Here is a 21251-nt window from a genome sequence, read left to right on the forward strand (position 1 = left end):
TTGCAACAGAAGCATTCGTACGCTGTAGGCATCAGGTCTGGTTTTATAGGAGCGCTGGCTTTTAAAGCGCAGGAGAGCCAGCAAAGAAAAAACAATGATGTGCAAGCAAAGCAGGCTTATAGCAAGGGCGGGGGGGGGGGAGAGAGAGAGGATTAGACATCATATAGAGAGAGAGACAGGGGTGTGAGTGGTCTGGGAGCCGCCAATGCAACAGGAATGTTGAAACTAGTTGATGGCTTGTGTTGTCTGCTTTGAAAAACGAAACAGAATCCCCATGAGGTCTGCTTATATATATATTTCATTTATAAAAGCAAAGGTCCCATACTCAGGAGTCAATGCATAAACATTCTGGCCTCTGAACGTAAGAAGTGCTTGCCAGAGCACAGTGAGGTCAACCTAGTCCAGTATTCCTTGCAAGCCTGTGGTGCCCATTTGCCTGTTGCAGAAAGAACAAGGTAGTCCTTTGTGGCATCTGAAAGATTCGTGGTGGCAGAAGCTTTCATGGATTAGAGCCCACTCTGTCAGGTGCCCACCCTGTCTCTGCTTGCTAAGGTACCCTTGTGGCCCTAGTCCAGGGCAACATGGAGTGACATGGGAGCTGCAGTTCAACAGAGCGCCCATGTTGGCTACCTCTAGCCAAACACAGTGGCAGGTGGTGCAGTTGGGCAATGACACTCACCTGACCTCAAGCCAAACACAGTGGCAGGTGGTGCAGTTGGGCAATGACACTCACCTGACCTCAAGACCTGCTTACCAGGCAGAGAGTGGGATGGACAAGGCAAAGGGCTGGTTGGTGCTGTGGAATTGCCAGGGGTTCTGCCAGTGAGTTTGCACAGCGCTGACCTCCTTGCAACCTCGCCTCTTCCACTCTCCCTCCCGGTAAGCAGCAGCGACTTGACTTCTTTAAAACTGCTGCCTGGTGTGTCTGCAGCCAACTTCATAAGCAATTTGATTCCTGTTTAATGTCTGTACAATACCTGTCAGGTCCCACGTGAAATACAGGTGTGCATTTATTTAACTTTTTTCATGGGTAACCTCGCTGAACACATTTGCTTAGGCACTGGGGTGTGAGAACTGATCTGCAAGAAGCAAACTGAGATAAGGGCATGGGGGACTGCTCCTGATCTTGTTCCCTAGCAACTTGCTCTCAGAGGTAGACTGCCCCTGAATCTACAGCTCAAGTGGGGGATCTTTTCACACAGAGGGACCCACTCCCTTCTTGGCAACCTTCCGTTGGGGAGCAGGGGCAGAGGCAAAAGTGAGTCCAGCAGCAAATGTAAATGTTATCTTCATACAGTAGGCTGGTTCCTAAACAGACCTCTCTATCCTCCATCCAGGTGAACAAAAGGACACATTCCAGCCAGGTAAAACCACTCAAGAAGGACGTGAAGAAGGACTAATGAATTTTGCAGACTGGGGAAAGTCCCACTGCTGTCAAGCAACCCAGAACTGCCTCCCAGAAGTGCAGATGAATTGCTGGGGCCAACAGCTCATTCCCCCAGACCACTGGAAAAATGCTCAGCACAGAGCTTAGTGTTGAACCAGCAAAGTCCCAGTTCACCCCTACATTGTTCTAAGGTTGCAACCCTACACCCACTTCCCCATTGAACTTGGTGGGAATTAACTTCTGAATAGACATGGTTTAGGGTGGCATTGTGGGTTAAACCACAGAGCCTAGGACTTGCCGATCAGAAGGTTGGCGGTTCGAATCCCCGTGACGGGGTGAGCTCCCGTTGCTCGGTCCCTGCTCCTGCCAACCTAGCAGTTCGAAAGCATGTCAAAGTGCAAGTAGATAAATAGGTACCACTCCGGCGGGAAGGTAAACGGCGTTTCCGTGTGCTGCTCTGGTTCGCCAGAAGCGGCTCAGTCATGCTGGCCACATGACTGTATGCCGGCTCCCTCGGCCAATAAAGCAAGTTGAGTGCCGCATCCCCAGAGTCGGCCATGACTGGTCCTAATGATCAGGGGTCCCTTTACCTTTACCTACGACTGCACTGTTAACTCCCAAGCCATTAGCAGTCTTTCTTGAATCAGGTCGTTATCGTGTATCCCAGTCCCTGCAATACACTATTGTTGTGTCCAAGAAAACATACAGCTAGTCACCTTCTTGCCTTGGAAATGGAGACCCATAGTGGAGTCCCAACAGTCAAGAGGAGGGTGGTTTCTGCATGTGCTGTAGAGGGAAGTGAGGGGCAAATGGGGCTCATCCACCTGAGAAGGCAGTCCATTTAGAAGGAAAACTCTGGTCCTAAACCTGTGCTGCCTTGCCAGGCATCACAAATCCGAAGTGGAGTCCCTAAAGCAGTTGGATGGCACCTTGTACGCAACTCCTGCAAGCCAAGCTGGTGCCAAACATATCACTCTGCTTTCCTTTGGACCACATCAGCGAGGCCAGGGGGTGGGGTCTTGTCGTCTGGGCAGCCCAGGACCTCCTCACACCCTGCCCAGGCTTGCACCCCAGGAAGGTCACTTTGGCACTGCTAACTCAGTGGTTTGACTTCACCCCTCGAGGCACACTCCATTGCTCTCGAGACAGACAGATGCCAACATCCATCACCAGCTTTCATGGCATAGTAAAGGCTAAAGAATTAGGAAAGGAGGATGCAAGACCATGTGAAAAGGATCCTGGTCATATTCCTTAGGGCTCCTAGTATTAAACATTGAAACAGACCATTGATCCATTTCGTTCAATATTGTCTACTGGCAGCTGTTCTCCAGAGTTCCAGACAGGAACATTCCCAGCTCTACTTGGAGCTACTGAGCTACAGTCTTTCTCACTTCGGTTGTGAAAGGTACAAATAATATTTTATTCTTGTTCAGACTGGACTTTGTGATGTGATTTTTAAAAGCCAGTCAATATTTATTGCTGGCTGGCAGCGGCTATCCAGGAACTGTGACATGCGTCTATCTACCTGGAGAAACCAAGGACCTGAACCTGGGACTTTCTGCACGCAAATCAGATGTTTTACCACTGAGCGACAGCCCTTTCGCTTGGGTGCGCCGCCTCGCCTCTTTTCCCACCTGCTCACCCAGCGCTAAGCGAGCATCAGAATCCGAAGTGGAAAGGTGGCCCCGGGGAAAACCCTCTTCCGGCGCCTACCCACTTGGCGCAAGGAGGGCAATAGTGCAAATCTCCTGGTTCAGTGCAATACAGAGCAAGAGGGGAAGGGGCGAAAGAAAGAAAGAAAGAAAGAAAGAAAGAAAGAAAGAAAGAAAGAAAGAAAGAAAGAAAGACATTGCCTTTCACAGACGCAACAATACATTCTCTCCCAGGTCCACGGTTAAGCAATCCCCAAAGCTGCCATTCTGCGCGCTTTTGAGTTGGGGAGTTAAGTCCCATTGAATTAGGAGGGGCTAATTAAAATCAAGACCCTCTGAATTAAGAGGGGCTTCCTCCCAACCAAAACGCGCAAAAAGGATCGGGGCTGCCTAGCTCGGATGCTGGCAGTGGAGAGAAAAAGGGAGCGAGAGCGAGGAAAAGATGCCTCCCCAGCCAAACTCGTCTCGTCATTCATTCTTTGCTGCTCGCCTCCCCTCGCTCGCTCCCTCCCATCACCCTGTCCTGAAAGAACCCCAGGCAGCCAAGGCAGCAGCCGATGCCTCCACCAGCTCCCCTCCACCCCCCTGGAACAATCCGGCTAGGACTAAAAGGCGGAGGACCAGCTCCCCACCCCCCTCTCTCTAGGACAATGAGAAGGAGAGCGTTCTTTATAGGACCGGTAAAAAGAGGCGCAGAGGCGAGCAAAACCCCTCCGGATCTCTTCCCTTCCTTCGCCCCCTCCTTTTCCTTTATATGCCCCTCCAGGATCTTCTTGGCTATGGATTTCATTTCATTGATTATTATTATGATCCTTTTCTTCCTGAGCGCAGATCAGGCAGCCGCGCGCGCACATATACACAGGCTCCTCGGAACTAATTGAGAACCAGCATCCCTGTGGAAGGAAGAATGGAGCTACTCACCTATTGGGGGGGGGGGGGAGAAGCCCAGCCAGCTGAATGAGCCCAGGCAGGAAGGATGGTCCTGATCTCTTATCTCCCTTCTCGCAGGGAAGCCTCACCTAAGGTGCATTTCATATTTAAAAGCACCTGCCATAAAGAGACAGAAGCGCGCGCGCACGCACACACACACACACACACCGAGAGCGAGAGCTCGGCTTTCTTTTCTGTCTTTCCTTCCCTCCCTCCCTCCTTCCACTCACTCTCTCTGTGTACTGATAAGCTCCCCTCTGTCACTTACCAGCCACTGCCTCTATAGTCATGCAAAAAGAACGCCTCCCGGCGCCCTGCCCACCTGCATGACGTCATGGAAGGGCTGTCAGTCACTGGGCAGCCACCTGCTGTTAGCTCAGGCTGGTTGCAACCGCAGCTGCGCCCCCACCCCGTCCCCGGTTGGAGGCAGGGAAGTGGGAGGGAGGAGGAAGGAGGGAGGGAGGGAAGACAGCAGCTGGTTCAAGGGTGCAAGAACAGTGAGAGGCTCTTATGTGCAAAGGGGGGGGGGCAGAAGAAATGAGAAGTCTGCCAGCTGTGTAGTTCCCTGCTCAGATGGAAATTTGGGCACATCAGCAGCAAAATTTGGAGATGGTATCTACTTCCTTCTCTCTCTCTCTCTCTCTCTCTCTCTGTGTGTGTGTGTGTGTGTGTGTGTGTGATGGGGGGCGAAGAGAAGAGCAAAAGTAAAAGAAGCTTAAGGCTGAAAGCTGAGCAGGTTGGAACAGAAGGAGAACCCTGCTGGACAAGTGGCCCAACTAGTCCAGAATCCTGTTCCCAATATATTTTGGCATCTGAGGCAGACCACAAAATGGCAGGGCCTTTCCTGCTGTGGAATAAGGGGTGAGTGAAAATCTACATCGAAAACAAGTACAGGGGGGAGATCTACATTGCACCTCTCCTATTGGTCAAGAGCAGGTTTCCTCAACCTCAGCCCTCCAGGTGTTTTTGGCCTACAACTCCCATGATGCCTAGCTAGCAGGACCAGTGGTCAGGGATGCTGGGAATTGTAGTCTCAAGACATCTGGAGGGCCGAGGTTGAGGAAGCCTGGTCAAGAGGCAGCATGTGGGGAGCAGATCCAAGGGTGCATCGCTGCTGTCAGTGCCACTGCAGCAATGGGTGATGCATTCCTCGGAAGCCATATAATCTGTCCCTGTGGATCTTGCTGTCAGGAGTTCAGCCTACACTCAAGTAGGACCCTGGTAGAGACACATGCCCGACTGGCATGTTCCCTCCCTCCTGGTCGATCATTCAGGAGCTTCATAAGCTTTCTTCAGCCTGAACATCACAGCGACCGATGCCAAGCAACACCGGCACGCTTAGGGATCCTCAGAATTTGTGCAGTTGCGTAACAGACCTCAACAACTCAGCATTTTGGCTAATCTACTTTATTTACATATAAACACGCACGGAGCACTCCCTCTCTCCCTAGCATCAGACAGCAAAAAGAAAAAGAACAAAGGACAATAGTCCCACTTCACGGAACACAGTAAGACAAACATCCTGTCTCCATCACTTCCCACTCTGTGGAGTCAAAACATACACCGTCATGTGATAGACAAAAATCCCATGACTGCAATCATAGATCAGGAATTCTAACACTTGCTGCCTAAGGCAGTTGCCTCAGCTTGCCTCTTGGGTGGGCCAGCTCTTTCCTGTTCTCACAGTGGCCACCCAGATTTCACCAGAAGGACCTGAGCACAACAGCACTCTTCTCTCCTGTGATTCCCTTCACAACAGTTGGGGTGCAACATAGCTTTTTTGGCTAGTAGTCACTGATGGCTTCATTTTCCATTAACCTGCCTTTTTGAAAAAATGGCCATCTGAGTTGGTGGCCATCGCTACAATTTGTTGGGACTGACTACCATTCCCATTGAACTTAATGGGCCTAGACTGGTAACGCCCATTCATTTTTATGGGTCTCTTCCAGATAGAACTTTGTTGGATACAACTTTTACTCTCGCTGCATGCAAATATGTGATCACAACCACATGTACAAGTTGCAGGAATCCTGAGACAACGCCAGTGCCTCAGCTTGCATGCAAGAGAAAAGCACCCACTCCAAACACTGGTCTTGTGTCTATATAGCTTTGCTTACATGCAAGACAATCTACTCCACCATGAGATCTAGAAATATGTGAGATTAAAAAATATATTTTGATCTCTTTTTATTTTAAAAGAAAAATCAGGACTTGGTCAGATGGCCATACTGGTGCTGCTGTTCATGAGCAGAAAAAGTTTGTTGTTGATAACTTACCAGGAATAACTACCAACCCCAGATGGGAAACGCCCACAAAGCAGGGAGCAGGTCTTCCAGGACTCACAGCCAAGATGGTCTCTGGTCTCTTCAGCAGCCTCAGTTTCAGCAGCCTCAATTGCCAGTCAACTTCTGTACAGGGAATTATAGAATTGCAGAGCTGGAAGGGACCCTAAAGGCCATCCAGTCTAGCCCCTTCTCAGCTAAAGCACCCATGACAGATGGCCATCCAATCTCTGCTTAAAAACCTTCAAGGAAGGAGAGTCCACTAGCTCCAGAGGGAGTCCGTTCCACTGTTGAGCAGCTCTTAAATGGGGGACACCATTTTGCTCTTTGCCTCAGGCAGCAAGAAATTGTGGGGTGGCGTTTAGTTGGAATCTCATGCTCATTGTTCATCTAACAGTACATATGTTAACCATCACATTTGTCGCAAATCGTTCTGTCTACGGGCCTGGAGAAGAGTGGTGCGATATTAATGCAGTCGGATCACTGGCTGCTTAGAGATGGCTTTTCTCCCTTCAATCCAAAGCTAAATTGCTTCTGGAAAAGAACTTTGCGTGGCATGGAGTCTTTGATTTCCAAAGCTGTCACCGCCTTCGTATCAACTCTTGCGAGAGGCCCTCTTTTTCCTTATTAAATTGAACTAGAACTGCCAAAAGTGTGGGGGGGGGAGAGAAAGTGTGGAAAAAAGATAACTTGCATACTAATGTAGCTGAGGGAGACACCATTTTGTGGAGTGATCAAGTGACCTTGTTGTACCACGTGTTGCCATCTCTGTAAGCCAACTTGTCACATCTTTAGATGGAGGAGCAGGAGGGGTACCTTGGAAATGTAGGTCTTCTGACTGAGGAAACTGCATTATAATGAGTTGTACCATTGGTCCATCTAGTTCAGTGCTGTCTACACTGACAGCAGCAGCTCTACAGGATTTTGGGATGCGAGTGGCGCTGTGGTCTAAACCACTGAGCCTCTGGGGTTTGCCAAGGTCGGCGGTTCGAATCCCTGCAACGGGGTGAGCTCCCGTTGCTCTGTCCCAGCTCCTGCCAACCAAGCAGTTCGAAAGCACGCCAGTCAGGGGCATAGGAAGGGGGGTTGGGGGCGGTCAGCCCCCGGGTGTCATCCCTGGGGAGGGTGACAAAATCCCCCCTGAGCAGATTGCCACGCTGCTCCCCTGGGATCCAATCACTGCTCCAATCGCCCCCCCCCCCCGCGCGCCAATCACCACTTCGATCGCCCCCAATGGGCACCAATCACTACGCTGATCACCCCTCTGCACGCCAATTGCTATGCCCATCACCCCCCTGGGCGGCTCGCCCTGCCCCCCACTACTGATGCCAGTGCAAGTAGATAAATAGGTACCACTGTGGCAGGAAGGTAAACGATGTTTCTGTGCACTCTGGTTTCCATCACGGTGTTCTCTTGCACCAGAAGTGGTTTGGTCATGCTGTCCACATGACCCAGAAAGCTGTCTGTGGACAAATGCAGGTGTTTAATTATTGCACCTCAGCCTGCTTGTCATAGGCACTGGAGCAGATATAGGACAAAAATACAGCAATCATACCAGGGAATGGGAAGGATCAGGGGAGAGGAGAACATCAGTTCTTTCCAAGACTGAAATGCTAAAAATTTATATCTGGTTGCATTGTTTCTTTTTTCAGTATTCTCTAGGCAACACGGCATCAAACTGCAAAGAGACAGCATCAGAATTCAGTTCCGGGCTCCCAACTTCTCAGCCATCCTCAGTATCTGTGCCTTTAAATAGTAGTTTGATGCACAGACATTAGCAAGTTTATTTCCTTGCTGTGAAAAACCTCCATCTGCCGACTTTTGCACATCCAGCCTGCTGTTTGAGGCACAAGAACAAGCCAGGCCAGGGTTATAGATGTCTCTGTGTGTCAATTGGCAACCCAAGGGGAATGAAATACCGTATCAGTGATGACGGTTCCTCTTTCTTTACACAAGATTACTTTATTCACTCGTTGAAGAACAGGATACCCTATTCCTGCTCTAGAAAGGCTATAATTTCCCTAAGGTCCCAGTTAAGCAGGATGGCTTCGCAGGAGCCTTAATGAATATTTGAGAGGCTGGTGGGCGAAAGCAAGAGAATGTGAGGATAATAACCAGGCATGTGGGCTTGCGTGTCTGACTTGCCCATCGTGGACTGGAAGAACCCCAGAGCTTGCAAAGTAGCCATAGGGGCAAAGGGCAAGAGATTGCATGAGAAACGTAGGATGCTATGGCCCCTTTTGTTTGATAGGTGGGCTATTTGACCCACCTGTCAGAGCAGCATGGAAACAGCTGTCAGGCATACAACCTGCTGAAGCATCCGCTACCCCCTCCCATTCAATAAATCACTGCAATCTTATGCTGCAGTCTTGACATACTCACTTTGTTCAGTGATAAGTAAGTGTCCTCAGGTCTGCAGGCGTAAAAATGTAATAGGTGAAGCTTTTCCTAGCATGGAGATAAGTGGGTTTTTTTTGTTTTTTTTTAATAATTTTTATTGGGTTTTTACATTTTATAACAACAGACACACACACAAAGACAAAAACACACAGATACAATTTCATACCCTAATTTTCTTTACCCACTTTCATTGACTTCCCCCCACCCTCTCCTCTTACATCCCAGTTCCAATAATTAATTCAGCAAGTTCTTACCTAACCTCTTAAACATATTCATATTGCTTTTAAAAATTTAATTCTTTTTGTTTATCTATATTCAACTTATCCAATTCTCTTATAATCATTAATTTCTTTTTTTTTTTAAGGTCAATCTAACTTCCCTTCCACAAATTTTTCCCTTTATTATATTAATTATAGGTCACATTGACCAAATAAACAAATCATAACATTTTATAGTTCTATTCTCTCTCCCCCCCCCTGCCCCGGTTTCTGTCCCTTCCCAAACAAATGTCCAAAAAACAAACAAAAAATAGTTCTTAGCCCGGATTCCTCACGTCCGAGGCGTCTGATTCTCTGTCAGTCCCTCTCTGCCAACTATATTGGTAGTCCTCTTTGTTGGTCCTAAGACCCCGAAGGAGTTCAGTCAGAGTCACATCATATTTTCTTTCATCCAGAATGTTTAAAAGTGGTTGCTGCGAAGGATCATCTACTTTTCCATACTCAAGAGGAAAGTCCCAATCATGTTGCTTTATTCTTTTTAGTTTTAATATTCCAAGTACTCCAGGGACTTCCCTCTTCTTCTTTCTCATCTTTCGCAGGTTTGTAATCCAAAGGTCTTCTTGCTCGTACCCTAACAGTGTAGATTCCTGATTGATATTTTCCACTTGTAGTGTCTGCACTCCTTCTTTCCTCTCTGTCAATTCCAAGAGCATCTCTTCCTGCTCAGCTGCAGAGTTTTTGTCATACGTCTCCTTTGTGCATTCAGCAGAGTTGTTTGTTTCAGAATTCAAGGTCATAAATACTTTGCTCAGAGCCATACTCTGCTCTTGCAGGATTCCCACGAGAAAGAACATTTTTTCTATCTCCGCCAGTAATTTTCCCTCTGCAGCCATTGTAATGTCACTAATTCCCCCTAGGGGGCTTTCAGTTATTTAGTAGTCCTTTTCCAATAATCTGTTACTTTGTTATTATCACTACTTTGTTTCCAATCACCTCAGCTCAAATGTATCACCTTTAATTCAGAGAGTTGTTAAATAACAAAATTCTTTACTTTGTCCGCCCGTTTGACAGCTCCTTTGACAGATGTCAAACTCCTTTCACTTTTTCCTCCGGCACACAAACAGGACACTCCCGGGTTTTGGGGGGGATTACACACAAAGTTCCAAAGTTCCTCCCTTTCTCTCCAGCACGAAATCTTCTTCTATCAAATTTGTGAAAAACTTTTAAATCATCAAAACAGTATTCATTCCGCCTTAATTCTCCGTTCCTTGCTTTAAATCGTCTATAAGTAGAGGGGGTGCGGACTTCCCTTTAACACATCCCCCGATCGTGCCGAATTCAAAAGGTAAAAATATTTTAAAGTCCAAATTCCACTACTCACGGGTCCTTTGTTATCCAATCCAAATTTTGGGAAGAAAGTCAGCGCTCTCCGGCCATGGCTCGCGGCTTCGCTCCACTGAAGTAGCGGTCTACTCTCAGCACCACGCCACTCTCCGTACCCTCTCCGTAGCCTTTAAAAAGGCTCTTCGTGGGTCGGGGAGGGCGCTTAAGGTGCCCACCGAGTCACCAAGTCCGCAGGCTTCCGCGCCTGCGGTTTCTGAGGGTCCCCGTGTCGCCGGCACGGCAAGACCCGTCTTCAGCGGAGCCGATTCCCTCCGGAGCTCGGAGGGAATCCGCCATTAGCCGTTCGCGCTAACCCAGAAGTCCCATGGAGATAAGTGTTGTTTGTTTAAGCCAGTAGTGGCCAAACTCGGCCCTCCAGATGTTAAAACAAAACAAATTCCTTCCAGTAGCACCTTAAAGACCAACTAAGTCAGTTCTTGGTATGAGCTTTCGTGTGCATGCACACTTCTTCAGATACCAGAAGGAATTTGTTTTGTTTTGACTATGGCAGACCAACACGGCTACCTATCTGTAACTGGAACCTCCAGATGTTTTGAGACTACAACTCCCATCATCCCTAGCTAACATAAGCAGTGGTCAAGGATGATGGGAATTATAGTCCCAAAACACCTGGAGGGCCAAGTTTGGCCACCACTGATTTAAGTTGATGTCATTATTTTAAATTGTATTCTTTTAATTTTTTTAAAAAAATGCATTGACTTAAGCAGATGGCAGAAAGGTTGTTTTGAAGGGCTTGATAAAATAGTGGAAATTCAATGGGAGTTGCTTCCTGTATCTGGCCTAAAGGAAGCTGCAGTTTATTTGGGTTGCCATATTTTGAAGAGCAAAAATGAGGACACATTTGCCGACTTCTACTTTTAACTATGGATCGCTATGACGACTCTCATTTTACATACCCATGAAAAAGAGGATGTGCCCTGGAAAAAGAGGACATATGGCAACCCTACGAGCAGATAGGACTTCCCAAAAAAGCAGGCATAGCTTATGCAAAGAGGGACAGGCAGGATGATAAGGTATTAGCCTGGTTGCTCATTCTCCTGGCCTACATGTTATTGAAACAAGGCATGTGGTTGCCAGTGTTTTCCCCAATTCTGCTCCTCCACTTTTAATACCGGACATTTATTTAAGGCACTTCCAGGCTGTCACTGTTTTCAGGTGGGGTTCATACCAGCAAATTCAGGTCATGAGATTGTAGTCGAGTGAAAGGTCTTCCACAACAAACCAGCTTCCCAAAGATCAGACTTATATGAAGACTGATGGAGAAATGCTCTGGAAATTGTGGGATGACAAAGCTTAGATGCAAAACGCCACCCGGCCTCGCAACACACAAATTTGTATGAATGCTCATTAAATAGGTGAAGGGACCCCTGACCATTAGGTCCAGTCGTGACCGACTCTGGGGTTGTGGCGCTCATCTCGCTTTATTGGCAGAGGGAGCTGGCGTACAGCTTCCGGGTCATGTGGCCAGCATGACTAAGCCGCTTCTGGCGAACCAGAGCAGCGCACGGAAACGCCGTTTACCTTCCTGCCAGAGCGGTACCTATTTATCTACTTGCACTTGACATGCTTTTGAACTGCTAGGTTGGCAGGCGCAGGGACTGAGCAATGGGAGCTCATCCCATCGGGGGGATTCGAACCGCTGACCTTCTGATCGGCAAGCCCTAGGCTCTGTGGTTTAACCCACAGCACCACCTGCAGCCACCATCATTTAATTCCCCTGCAAGAAAATCAGGATGAAGCGCCATTAGTCATTTATCAAAAGCCCCCCAGGTTCAGTTCATTGTATTTCCAGTTTTTGAAAAACCTAGAGAAGAATCTTGCCTGAGCCCACAGGGAGTCATTCTTATTTAAATATTCAAATATTCAAAGCCTTCCCTATACGGAAAGGACCTCTGGACAGACTATGCAGTTAATTTGAGCGATAGTTTTATAACACAGGTAAGATAAAACAGTAAGTAATGACATATTGTTAAAACAAAAGCAGCAGCTATTACAATGTTAAGGTGTAGAATTAACAATTCCTAAATGCTGCACCAGAGAGAATAAACAGGCCATAACCTGGTGGCAGAACAGAGTCAAAGGTGGGCCTCAGAAGGGAGGATGTTTCACAAGCAGGGAGCCACCACAGAGAAGACACTGCCCCATTAGGGCGTGTCATTTTAGGGAGTGCAACTTAAGTTTTGCAAATCTCCTCCATGATAGGTCTTTAAAATATGGTTTTGAGTCCGATGCTGTTGTTTTTATAACTGGAAAGAATTTAGCTTGGTAAGTATATGTTTGATGAAGAAGCACATAAGCTGCTTTCAGAAAACCAAGGAATTTTAATTTTACCTTCTGAAAAGGTCAGGTAATTCTAAATAATAATAATTTTAATAATGATAATAATAATTTTAATGATAATGATATATAACTGCAAGTACTTGGCAGTCATTTCTAATGGTTTCTATGCAATTTTACACACATTTTCCTTACCAAGCCAAGCAAATTATATTAATTTAACCAAATTATCATTTGAATTCCCAAGTGCTTTACAGTGCCATCTGGTGTTGCTTGTTTATAACACATACAAAATGCTGGGGTTTTTTTACTAATGTAGCTGAGTCCCAAGAAAGACATTTCCAGAAAAGGGAAGAAAGATAACAACATGGTTAATTTCTGTTGTTGTAAATCTCTGCTATTGGATTAGTGTTTACTTATTGTTACAGTATTGTTGCTACTAATATTGTTAATTTTTAAGCAGTACCTATTTACATTTTTGGGTTCTCCACTTTTGAGAGTTTGCTTAAATTTAGAAGCAGGTGATAAAACTTCTGAACGAATGTTGCATGCAGAGGTGCATATTAGAGCCCAACACGATTTTTATGCATAGGAAAAGCAGTTCGTGACTGTGTACACACCACACATTTAAAGGACATTGCTTTCCCCCAAAGAATCCTGGGATCTATAGTTTACCCACACAAAGAGCTACAATTCCCAGCAGCCTTAACAAACTACAGTTCCCATGAGGCTTAGGAGGATGGGGAAGTACTTTAAATGTAAGAGCCATATGCAGCCTGAGAACAGTGTTGAGAGCAGTGAAGTAGCAGGGGATTCTCAGTCTTGCTCCTCTCCCTGCAACAATCGAAACCCCCAATAATAATAATAATAATAATAACAATAATAATAATAATTTATTATTTGTACCCCGCCCATCTGGCTGGGTTTCCCCAGCCACTCTGGGCAGCTTCCGACAGAATATTAAAATAGAATACTACAATACCACTACTCACGCCTTGCAACTTCCCTGCTACAGGGTTTCAGTGCTGTGAATTTTGGCCAAAGGACTCTCTCTGTTAGAACTGTTTTGTTCTGCGGTTGCTTTATGATATTTTAATATTTTACGGGAATGTTATTGGGTGGCGAAAACAAACGCAGTAAAGAAAATAGAGAGAACCAATAATGGCAGCTTATTTACAAGGGCAAACACACACACACACACACACACACACACACACACACACACAAAATCTTCTTTGCTGGGAAAGAGTTTAGAACTCCCCTCCACACTCTGAATTGCTCTCCCACTCCAGAATTGGTTTTTCTGTTAAGGCTGGAGCATTTGCATGCACAGCTAGCTATGTCTGGTGTTTGCACTGGCTTGAGAGCAATAACCAAGGGAAGCTCATTACAGCTGCTGGGTTGCAGGCAAGTCCTCCAAACCTCACTTTATCATCTCTCCCCACCAGGCTCTTCCAGCCATCTGATTTCAGAGTCTTCCTGACCCTTCTGCAAAGAGCTGTGTAGGTGAACTTGTTCCATCTTGGTAATAGGAGCTGAGGCTGAGAAACCATTTTCATGCTAATGGAAAATGCTGAAGAGAGAAAGCCAGCCCAATCTCCCTTAAGGTCACTTTCACCTCTCAGGTTCTCTCCTGGGTCTTTTTTTAAAAAAAGGCAGGAGAGCATGAACACTCCAATTTGTGCCTGAGCAGTCTGAGGCTTGGAAGGGGTGTGTGTATGTTGTAGGAATCCTGCAGGGCCAACCCACTAGAGTAAGGTTACCAGATTTCCCCCCAAAGAATCAGGGAACACTTTTTTAAAAAGGTGGCTCTGGCTGGCTTCAGGAGCTTTTCGCCGCCATGGTGCCCGCCATTTTGCCTCGCTGGAAGTCCCCATATGATGTTTCTTGTGCCGTTGGACCAATAACACAACATTAATTCCCTACTAATAAATCTACAACACTTAAAATATAAATCCGGGGACATTAAATGAAATCCGGGGACGGAATTTGTCCGGGAACAGATTTGTAAATCTGGGGACTGCCCCTGGAAAACGGGGACATCTGGTAACCATACACTGGAGTCAAAAAACAAACAACCCCCCAAACCTTGTCTCCTCTTGTGCCTTTCACAATAGTTCCATGCACAAAAATCAGCTGCTGGTGCTCTTTCACCACCTAGAATCATAGAATTGTAGAGTTGGAAGGGACCCTGAGGGTCATCTAGTTCAACCCCTTGTGATGCAGGAATCTCAAGTAGATCCTACAGGAATCTCAAGTAGATCCCACCCCAATCCTCTGCTTGAAAACCTCCAAAGCAAGAGAGTCCACCACCTCCTGAGAGGGTCTGTTCCATTGTTTAAAAAAAAGCTCTTACTGCCAGGAAGTTCTTCCTGATGTTTAGTCAGAATGTCCTCTCCTGTAACTCAAATCCATTGGTTCAAGTACTAGCCTCCAGAGCAGCAGAAACAAGCTTGCTCTACTCTCCATGTGATAGTTAGATATTTGAAGATTGCTATCATGTCCTCTCTCAGTCTTCTCTTTAACAGGCTTTGTTGTTGTTTAGTCGTTTAGTTGTGTCCGACTCTTCGTGACCCCATGGACCAGAGCACGCCAGGCACTCCTGTCTTCCACTGCCTCCTGCAGTTTAGTCAAACTCCTGCTGGTAGCTTTGAGAACACCATCCAACCATCTCGTCCTCTGTCGTCCCCTTCTCCTTGGGCCCTCCATCTTTCCCACATCAGGCTCTTTTCCAGGGAATCTTCTCTTCTCATGAGGTGGCCAAAGTATTGGAGCCTCAGCTTCACGATCTGTCCTTCCAGTGAGTACTCAGGGCTGATTTCCTTAAGAATGGATAGGTTTGATCTTCTTGCAGTCCATGGGACTCACAAGAGTCTCCTCCAGCACCATAATTCAAAAGCATCAATTCTTCGGCGATTAGCCTTCTTCTTTAACAGGCTAAGCATGCCCAACCCCCTCATAAGACCTGGTTTCCAGATCCTAGTCAGCGGTTCTCAATCTGGGGGTCCCCAGATGTTGTTGGACTACAACTCCCATCATCCCTGAGCTCTGGCCTTGTTAGCTAGGGGTGATGGGAGTTGTAGTCCAACAACATCTGGGGACCCCCAGGTTGAGAAAGGCTGCCCTAGATCATGTTGGCAGTGGCGGAGCAAGGTCAGGTGGTACCTGGTGCGGAAAATTCCTTATCCCCCTCCCCCCACATTGAAATTTTATTATTTTTTATTTTTGCCTGCAACAATGGTTTGACTTTATTTCATGGGGCAGGGCAATGTTGTCGAAGATACAGCTGAGGAAGAACTGGCGGAGAGCTGAGGGAAAGCAACAGCGTCTCTCACTGCCGCACAGCATTTTGTCACCCCACTCCCTCAGAGGTAGCACCCGGGGTAGACTGCACGCACATCACCCACCTTGAGACGCCTCTGCACACATTACAGCTCGCCAACATCCTTCTTAAATTGTGGTGCCCAGACTTGGACACAATATTCTAGGTGACCAAGAACGGGACTACTGTATTCACTTGATTACGACACTATACAGTGGTATCTCAGGTTAAGAACTTAATTTATTCTGGAGGTCCGTTCTTAACCTGAAACTGTTCTTAACCTGAAGCACCACTTTAGCTAATGGGGCTTCCTGTTGCCGCCACTGCACAATTTCTGTTCTCATCCTGAAGCAAAGTTCTTAACCTGAGGTACTATTTCTGGGTTAGCGGAGTCTGTAACCTGAAGCGTCTGTAACCTGAGGTACCACTGTACTTCTGTTGATGCAGCTTAGAATAGCATTAGCTTTGGTTTTTTGCCGCCACATCACTGTCGACTCATATTAAGCTTGTGGCAAACCTACTACATTGCACTGCTGTTCAAGGCACAGCTACAGAGGTCAGCTGGTAAGTTGGCACTCTTGTCAGGGGAAGCTGAGTGGAGTTCCCGTTACATGGACAAGCCACGTTTTGTCAGTGGAATAGAGAAGGAGCAAACGTTTGGCCTCCACCTGACAATTCACCCAACTATCATGTGCTGTTGATTTCTCTTCAATATTATTATACTCACATCTTTCATAAACTGAAATGTGTTCATCGGTTGTCTGCTGAGGTCTTAAAAATAAATATTCCCTAATGGATTTTAGTCTCTCAAGCCCTGTTTGGTTGCCAACCTCTCGCCCACAGACTGTGGCAAATTAAGAACTTTATTTTACCACCTTCCTCCCACTTCTGCATTCAGTAACCACCCAAAATAAAGAGAGCAGACGATGGGTTCCCCTAGGAATCGTTTTCTGCTGAATTTCTGTACGTCAAGAGGCTGTTAAAAGTACAACAGCTGGACCAATAAAAAGTTGTTAGCCCTTTGTTCCGTTGTTCTGCAAGTCTCTCTTTAAAATTTCTCCTTTTTTCCCTACCCAGCAAAGGCTGTCTGCCTTTAACAGCCACAGCTCTACAGATGTGCAATATAAGCTGCACTCCTAAATGAACCTACCTTGGAGTAAGTCCCATTGAATTCAGTGGGACTGACTTCTGAGTAGACACAGTTAGGAAATTAGAAGAAGAGGAGGAGGAGGAGGAGGAGGAGTAGGAGGAGGAGTTTGGATTTGATATCCCGCTTTATCACTACCCTAAGGAGTCTCAAAGCGGCTAACATTCTCCTTTCCCTTCCTCCCCCACAACAAACACTCTGGGGGGTGAGTGGGGCTGAGAGACTTCAAGGAAGTGTGACTAGCCCAAGGTCACCCAGCAGCTGCATGTGGAGGAGCGGGGAATCGAACCTGGTTCACCAGATTACGAGTCCACTGCTCTTAACCATTACACCACACTGGCTCTCAAAAATTACTAGGAGCAAACCAAACCAAATCTGTTTGGCTGTTTGTGGCACTTAAAAGCAACAACAGAGCATGCCTTATTTTTTGCATGTTCTTAAGGTTGTCACCATTTTAGAGGATCTGTGCATCTAACAGTTCCATCTCAATGATAGGAAAACATGGCACCTACTAAATTTCCTCCTGCCTTGCAGCTACTAGTAACATAGCTGCCAACTTTTCCCTTTTCTTGCGAGGAATCCTATTCGGAATAAGGGAGGTTCCCTTTAAAAAACATTGACAGCTATGACTAGTGAAGGCACTGACCTTCTTTACCAGGAATGCACAAAGTTCCAACCCTACTTTAATTTTCCTTATTTTTCTCTTCCCAAACTGGACTTTGATATTACTGCATTTCTTTGTTCGTGGCAAAGTGAACTGAAAATGGGCAAAGACGGATTAACCCTTTCCCTGGTGGAACTGTGTAATTAGGAAAAGATCCATGGCGGTTTGCGACAAGTCTAGCAAAATTTAGCCAGTAAAAGTTGGCCCAAGCAAACATACCCATTGCCAGGCCACAACTAACTAAATTCATGCATGCATGCGCTCAACTTGAGCTTTAGTCTCAATCTAGAAAAAATTAGCCATCAGGGGTTTTTAACCATCTCTTCTTTAGTCTGAAAGATTTTTTTTAAAAAAACAAACAAACCCACAAGCCTGAGGAAGACATAATTTTCAGAATTCAACATACACATACGTGCAGACACATACACTTGCTAGGCCGTATCTATGCAGAACAACTATCACGAACTCGTCCTCAGCTTTAACAATGGCGACAGCTATGCAGTGGTGAAGCTGTGTGCTCCACTACCAGGAGCGGAGAGCAGGTGGGGGAGTGGCTGGCGCCCCCCCCCGGGGGTGTGACACACATCCCAGGGGCGTGGTACGCCACCTGCAAGGGCGTGGCATGCCGCCCACAGGGGTATGGCGCATGTTCTGGGTGTGTGGCACGCTGCTTGTGGGGGCATGGTGCCCGGTGCTCGTGGGGGTGTGCGGTGCGTGTCCAGGGGGGCTGCCGTGACAGCACCATACTGGAATAGTGGTGCCTGGGGCGGTCTTTTCCAAGAGAGCCAAAATAAAAAAACAACACTCATTTAAAGGATGCGGGGGGGGTGTCTAGGATGACACTGAGATGAGGAGGGCATCATGTAGACATCTCTACTTTAATGGGGAGCCAGGCAGTTGCAAAGCCACATTTTCCTCTGGTGTGGGCAAGCCCACAGTCATAAATGGGGATTCTAAATGTTTTCATTCCAGGGATACATGAGAGACGCTAGTTTATCTTCACTTAGGGAAAAGCTCTACAAACAGCCAGAGCCAAGCACATATTCATTCTCAGCTGCCTCCCTCCAATTCTCTCCCCCTCTCTTTTTTCTTATACTGTACTGTCAATAATATATGAGTATTCCTCTCAGCTGCTCCTTGCCCTGCACGTTCAATTTCATCACTGGCGTTGCTGTGGGAGAAAAGGAGGAAAATAACTCTGGCTTGCATATGTGGGTGTTCAAATGCAGAAAATAAAAGGGACTGTGGAGATGGGGGAAAGGTTTGAGCAGGACAGTGAAATTGCAGCTTTGTGGTGTGCGTTTTTAATTGTTGAGTTAATAAACACAAAGCAAAAGGGAGAGTAATGATGTCAGGGCTGTGGGTGGCCAATGGCTGTTAAAGTCCAACAGCACCTGGAGGCTAAGACACCTAAAAGGCAGCTAAAACATATCAGGAAATCTAAGAGAGAACACTGCCTAGAACCCGCATCTGCTTTGGAGAGAGACCTTGTTGGCATCCAATAATGGAGTGCACAAGCTATGGTTTTCCCAGTAGTGATGTATGGAAGTGAGAGCTGGACCATAAAGAAGGCTGGTCGCCGAATAATTGATGCTTTTGAATTATGGTGCTGGAGGAGACTCTTGAGAGTCCCATGGGCTGCAAGAAGATCAAACCTATCCATTCTTAAGGAAATCAGCCCTGAGTGCTCACTGGAAGGACAGATCCTGAAGCTGAGGCTCCAATACTTTGGCCACCTCGTGAGAAGAGAAGACTCCCCAGAAAAGACCCTGATGTTGGGAAAGATGGAGGGCCCAAGGAGAAGGGGACGACAGAGGGTGAGATGGTGGGACAGTGTTCTCGAAGCTACCAGCATGAGTTTGACCAAACTGCGGGAAGCAGTGGAAGACAGGAGTGCCTGGCGTGCTCTGGTCCATGGGGTCATGAAGAGTCGGACACGACTAAACGACTAAACAACAACAAATGGAGTGCACCTTTGGGGTGAAGTCAAGCCGCTGGAGAATCACAGCGCCTGCTGTGGCTGTAAAGACCAGTAACTCTTAACTGCTGCCTGCCGCATTGTTTTTGCTGTGTTAGCAGTGCCAAAGTGACCTCTCTGGGGTGCAAGCCTGGGCAATGGACATCCTTGGCTGCCCAGCCGACAAGACCCCCCTCTCGGCCTCGCTGATGTGGTGGAAAGTAAAGCAGAGCAATACAGTCATAGTACCAGCTGGGCTGCGGGAGTTGCTGGAAGGAGGCATACAAGGCGCCAACCCAACTATCTTAGGGACTTCGCTCTGGATTTGTGCTGAGTTATGTGAGGATGGTCTGATTCCCTATATGGCAGCTTCCTATTTAACACAAGAGGACTCCAAGGCGAAACAGGGCATTGTTGTCGTGTTAATTGGTCAGATAATAAACACAAAGCAAGGAGCAGAGTAATTACTCACCGTGGCTGCTCGTGTCTCCAGAAATAGCAGAGAGCTGTGAGACTGTCTCCTTTTTGGTGTTAAATTTGTGTGCCTAATGACTGCCCTATGCAAAGGCAACAACATTGGATGGGATATTGCTGTTCTCCTTGAGTCTTTTCTCCACAAAATTCTTAAAAGACACAGCCTTTAAGCCAGAGGTGGAAGTGAATGAGTGTGGACAGGTATGCAGTACTGGTGCAAGTAGAATCAGAGAATTGTAGAATTGTAGAGTTGGAAGGGACCCTGAGGGTCATCTAGTCCAACCCCTTTCAATGGAGGAATCTCAACTAAAGCATCCATGACAGATGGCCATCCATCCTCTGCTTTGAAACCTCCAATGAGGAACTGTGTTTTCCTCCAGGCATTACTGGGCTGCAACTCCCATCATCCCTGACCATTGGCTATGCTGACTAGGTCTGATGGGAGCTTTAGTTCAACGGGCATCAGGTGCAGTCTAATATGTACTCACACCCATCCCACAGAAATAAGGATTTGTGGAGGAACAGTGTGCTTCCTAGGGAATTACAAATGTAGTCTAAGGCTCTCACCTAAAGCAGTATTGTAATACTTTTAACATCACCTTCTGCAAAGTATACAGTGAACTGCAGTTCCCTGAGAAGAGGGATTCATTGTTAAATCACTTTGGGAACTGTAGTTTTGGGAGTGTAATGGGGGTCTCCTCACAGCGCTCAGCATCTTTAACAAACTGCAGTTCCCATGATTCCTTTGGTTAAGCCATGGCTGTTAAAGTGGCCTAGTATCGCTTTAAATGACAGTGCAGGTGAGTTGAAAGGTACCTCAGAGCTCATCTAGTCAATGCAACTCCTGAGAAATATACCTAATCTTATTCAGACTCTTGTCAGCTTCCCTCAAAATTCCCTCAGATATTTTCCTCAGAGATTTCACTCCTCCCCTCTACCACTTTAAATTTTACCTCAGGTAAAATTCTATCTGCAATTCACCTGGGTCACCATCTCTCTTTCCTTCCTTCCTCTTTATTTATTTATCCAAATAATTTTTATTGATTTTCATGTAAATAAAAGAACAACGTATAACTACAGTAACTTGTCCAGTGGTTCATTCTTATTAAGTTTCATATGCAGTACACTGTACACAAG

At 46.7% G+C, this 21251-nt stretch overlaps 1 protein-coding gene across 1 annotated transcript in view; it reads right to left on the reverse strand.

Annotated features, from left to right (window-relative positions):
• Nucleotides 1–4225, reverse strand: part of MAPK4 (mitogen-activated protein kinase 4) — an 89611-nt gene extending 85386 nt beyond the window's left edge. Inside the window, exon 1 of the mRNA XM_081881512.1 lies at nt 3961–4225. The gene's annotated coding sequence lies outside the window, so the exon portion shown is untranslated. The remainder of the gene's footprint in view (nt 1–3960) is intronic.
• Nucleotides 4226–21251: the final 17026 nt, after the last annotated feature.

Source organism: Podarcis erhardii (assembly GCF_964252035.2).
Source record: "Podarcis erhardii genome assembly, chromosome: 11".
NCBI lineage: Eukaryota > Metazoa > Chordata > Lepidosauria > Squamata > Lacertidae > Podarcis > Podarcis erhardii.